This window comes from Triticum urartu, chromosome 7A (genome assembly GCF_056163025.1).
Source record: "Triticum urartu cultivar PI428250 chromosome 7A, HENAU_Tu73, whole genome shotgun sequence".
NCBI classification, from domain to species: domain Eukaryota; kingdom Viridiplantae; phylum Streptophyta; class Magnoliopsida; order Poales; family Poaceae; genus Triticum; species Triticum urartu.
The window spans coordinates 105,837,514-105,842,349 of record NC_141879.1 but is presented as its reverse complement, the minus strand read 5'-3'; the positions used below and the strand labels follow the sequence as shown (position 1 = coordinate 105,842,349).

At 54.1% G+C, this 4,836-nt stretch overlaps 1 pseudogene; it reads right to left on the bottom strand.

The window, feature by feature from the left end:
• Nucleotides 1–200: 200 nt before the first annotated feature.
• LOC147958321 (F-box protein At5g49610-like) lies at nt 201–3,776 on the bottom strand (annotated as a pseudogene).
• Nucleotides 3,777–4,836: the final 1,060 nt, after the last annotated feature.

The following is a 4,836-nucleotide window of genomic DNA, read 5'->3' as shown; positions in this document are numbered from 1 at the left end:
GACATGTTAGTACCCAAACTGCGATAAAAGTTCTTAGTGGATTATTAACTCATGTAACTAGTATTCTGAAACTGTTGATTTGAAGGTAAAATCCAATTTGTATGGAACATGTCCTGTAAAGGAGAGAAACAGTAAAGATGAAAGAACTCATGCTTGACAAATTATTCGGAATCACCAGTATGTTGAGGTACCTTAGAGGCTTAGAGCCTTCCGAAAAAACTTGGAACAGCTCGCCTTGGGAAGAACTCATGCTTGACAAGGCTTTCTTTAAAACAATATCCAGTAATGCTCAAACCCCGCGACTCGGATTCCAGTCGAAATTCTTGTATCAACTTGCCCGTGTTGTCACAATGGAACATGTGATATTCGAACATATTGTAGACCAGCACATCTCCCTTGGGGGACAAAACCAAATGTTTTGTATTTGGGAGGTCACACAAGCTCGCCACTGGGAATGTAATATGGTACTTTAATGACCAGACCTCCCTCTCGTAGTCCTCCAAGACCCAGATTTTGAGGGCTATTTTCCTGTCGGCAAATTACCCAAGCCAATCGAACCTTCTATGTGGCACATTTGATTTGAGTGCAGAATGTGGTAACATCAGCCGGGCGTCGCATGAACTTGAATGACTCGACCATCGTGTCAAAAACGACTATGACGGGGTTACGATAGTAAATGCGGTCAGGTTCCCAGTGAAGGCATCGTCTGTGGAACAGGGTGGGTGCTCAGGAGCCATTCCGTGCGTGCCGGCCGACGACGTAGCTTCCTCGATGGCAGGGGTATGTGAAGGAACTCCGACGCACCTCGGCGAGCCCCTCTGCTGCACCATAAGGATGTAGTAGGCAGCTGAGTTGATTTGGTACGGCTGTTTCTTCTCCAAGTATAGCACGCGGTACTCTCCGGACGGGTGGTGCAGGTACAACACCGCGAAGTTTACGTGCTTGGTAGCGGCGAGGCCTGGGAGTGGAGCGCACTGACGCGTGGCAGGGTTGCAGATGCTGAAGCTGCCGTCGGACAAGGAGAGCAGGAGGAGCCCGTCGCAAGAGGAGTGCAGCTTGAAATCTTCGCCGTCGTCGAACCCGAGGACGGGCCGTCCACGCTCGAAGATTGGAAGGATGCCATGTACACCGTAGAGGGCGACGAGGGGCAGCGACGGCTGCCGCTGATGGTGGGCGAGGAGGAAATCAGGGGCGGATGTGAGGCCACGCCAGGAGAGGCAGATCACGCGGCAGCGCAGGATGTCTTTGGCCGGAAGGCGGACAAATATCTCCCACACCATGATCTCCTCCGGGAGGCCGAGGGAGGGCGACGGCGACACGGTCAAAGAGGGGGGCGGCGGCGACACGGTCAAAGAGGGGGGGGGGGGGGCGACACGGCGCCTGCGCCTGCGCGTCCGTCTCGGCCTCCTCGGTGCTCCTGCCGTGGCCTCATGCTTGGGCGCAAAGCTTTCCTCGGCCCCCCAGTGCTCGGCGGCGGATGTAGGGTTTTGGATTGGGAGGGACTTGACAAGTATCACCCGCGGCCGCGGTCTCCGCTGCACGCCCACTGTCACTACCGGAACAGGGCTCTAAGCCGACAGCCAAATGTATGCCGACGGCCACCGTCGGCCTAATCCGAGCTATGCCGACAGCTAGATCCTGGCCGTCGGCGTACAACGGCCGTCGGGCTATCCCCGTCTACGCCGACAGCAGCCGTCGGCACAGGACAGCCGTCGGCTTATCCCGGACTACGCCTACAGCTGCCGTCGGCATATATAAGCCGTCGGCATAGATGCGGGCCCGCCGACAACCCTCATCACGGCCGGCTAACGACGTCAAATCTATGCCGACGGCCGTGACGGATGGCCGTCGGCATAGATTCGGGTGACACGTCACCGATCCAGAGCGCACCGGCCAGGACCTATGCCGACGGCAGCCGTCGGCATAGCCGACACGTCATCGATCCGTGGCGCTGTCCATCTGCCCTGGCCGCAGCTATGCCGACGGCTTTGCCGTCGGCATAGTTTTTTTTTCTTTTTTTCTTTTTTTCCATATAGTATTATTGTTATTATTATTAAGCATACAGTATGTGTTAATAACCATACATATAGATTGTGTTAATAAGCATACATATAGTATGTGTTAATAAGCATATAGTATGTTAATAAGCATATAGTATGTGTTAATAAGCATACATATAGTTTTTTTGTTTTTCTTCACTGTTTTCTTTATTATTATTATTTAACTAACTTACATACAGTATGTGTTAATAAGCATACATACATTATTTTTCGGTTCTGTACAGAGCGGTGTGACCCCCCTCACGAACGGTGTCGCCGCCAGCCGACAACTAGAATGGGGAACAGCCGCATCGGGTCTATAAGAAGGGAACTTTGCTCCAAATGTTCATATATATCGGATGACCTACCACAACCGGATGGTGTTATGCCATGTCCGAAGAGGCGGCACGCATCTCCGAGGTGTGGCCCCATCATGGACGGCGCCGCCGCCGGCACCTGGAGGGGGGGAGAACGGACGCGTCGGGTCTACATGGAGTGGATGTATCTGTGGGTTTGGCCCGGATGTTGCTCCCGGGTATTCCTATGGGCGGACCTGACACAACCGGGTGGAGAGGTCCACTGGTCAAAGCCCGTCCGTGCAAAGTCAAAGGGCTAGATCCCGTGGTCAAACGCTACAGGGTTAGCCGGGACGGGGGCCCTTGGGGGGGGGTGGGTAGCAATGCCACCGGAGCGTCGTACCAGGCCCTCATACATGCGGGGTGGTGTTGTGGCATGTCCGAAGAGGCGGCACGCGTCTCCGGGGTGTGGCCCCCGTCACGGACGGCGCCGACGCCGGCACCTGGAGGGGGAAACGGACGCGTCAGGTCTACACGGAGAGGATCTTGCTGTGGGTCTGGCCCGGATGTTGCTCCCCGGTGTCCCTCTGGGCCGACCTAACACAACCGGGTGGAGAGGTCTACTGGTCAAAGCCCGTCCGTGGGAAGTCAAAGGGCTAGATCTCGTGGTCAACCGCTCCAGGGTTAGGCGGGACGGGGGCCCTGGGGGGTAGCAATACCACCGGAGCGTCGTACCGCGCCTCATACATGTGGGGTGGTGTTGTGGCATGTCCGAAGAGGCGGCACGCGTCTCCGGTGCGTGGCCCCCCTCATGGACGGCGCAGCCGCCGGCACTTGGAGGGGGGAAACTACCGCGTCGGGTCTACACGGAGTGGATGTAGCTGTGGGTTTGGCCCGGATGTTGCTCCCCGGTGTCCCTCTGGGCCAACTCGACACAACCGGGTGGAGAGGTCCACTGGTCAAAGCCCATCCGTGCAAAGTTAAAGGGCTAGATCCCGTGGTCAAACGCTACAGGGTTAGCCGGGACGGGGGCCCTGAGGGGGCAGCAGCGGGTTTTGGCCATGAGCTGGGCCCACTACGAGGCTTGCAACAACGCGGAGTATGGGACGACCGCTAAGGCCGTGATCACCAAATTTTGGGTAAGTTCTCTTCTGAATCACTTGTCTTCAGTTTCGTTCATAGTTTATCATTGAATCACTCAACTCATGCCTTGTTTGCTTCTGGTTTTTGCATGATTGCAGCAACTCTATAGAGTTCTTGACAAGCACAAGGCCAGAGCCGACGTGGTCTTGCTTGCGGCTGCGAAGAAGAAAGCTCGTTAGTTGCAGTACGAGGTGCGCTGGGTTGCCGTCTCGCAGTACTACCACTACTACCTGCACCAAAAGATGCCCAAAACTCAAGTGCAGAAGCTACGACTTACCTTGAGCAAGGAGCAGTTCATGATGGTAACTATTACTAACTTTTCATTGTTTCAAGCAGTCAACTATATGTTTTGTGCTCACATGTCATGCTTCCAAAATTTGCATAGGTTGTTCCTCGTTGGTGCTATGGAAGGCATGACGGATGGGCGAGTTTGGTGGATAGGTGGCTCGGCGCCGATGCAGAGTTTGCTGCCAAGAGCATCAAGGCCCGGGCTAACCGTGGAGACGACGGGACACACGGCCAAGGAAACAGGAACCACTGGGGCTTCAAGGCCATGAAGGTATATCTATGTGCATGATGCATTTTTGTTCTTCTTTACGTCATGTTCTTATGTATGGCTGACTTCTATTTGACGTTGTAGGAGGACAAGTTGAAGAGGCCGCTCTCAGACATGGAGTCGTGGAAGCTGGCCCGCGAGCGGAGTCATCGCAAGGAGGACGAGAGCCAGTACTACGGCAAGACCGAGGAGCACCTGGGGTCTTACATTCATCACTATCAGGAGTTGCATCCGGATGTTCCTGTTGCTGAGGTTGCCCAGTCTCAGATCGACGACACGGCGGTGGTGGCCATCCAGGGGAAGAAGAATGGCCGGTATCCGTGTTTCGATGGCTTGATCACTCCTTCGATCTCGTACACACGGCTTCGGGCTAGCAACCCGAGCCAGTTAGAGAGTACGGGGCGTTCACAGACTCCCTTAGCCCGCCAGCATGCTGTAAGTACTTCCTCTTTATCTTTTTCTATATTGCATTCTCAGTTTATTTTCAGCATTGCTCACTTAGAAACAACCTAAATTATGTAGGCATATAAGGAGTTTGTCGAGCATAGGAATCTCGAGGTGCGGGAGTACTTGAAACGAGTGAAGGCAAACGATGATTACAACCGTCAGATGATGACGGTTAGTTTTGCCCTCTTAAAACCAACCTAAATTTTTGCACTTTCATTCCTTCTAATCTTCTAGTTTGCTTGTTTAACTAACATTCAGGCTATGTTGGTGTCTTGGACTAACCGCACGGATCCACCACAAATGGGACCCCCACCACCACCTGCGGGAGAACCCCCACACGTGCCCACGTTCGATG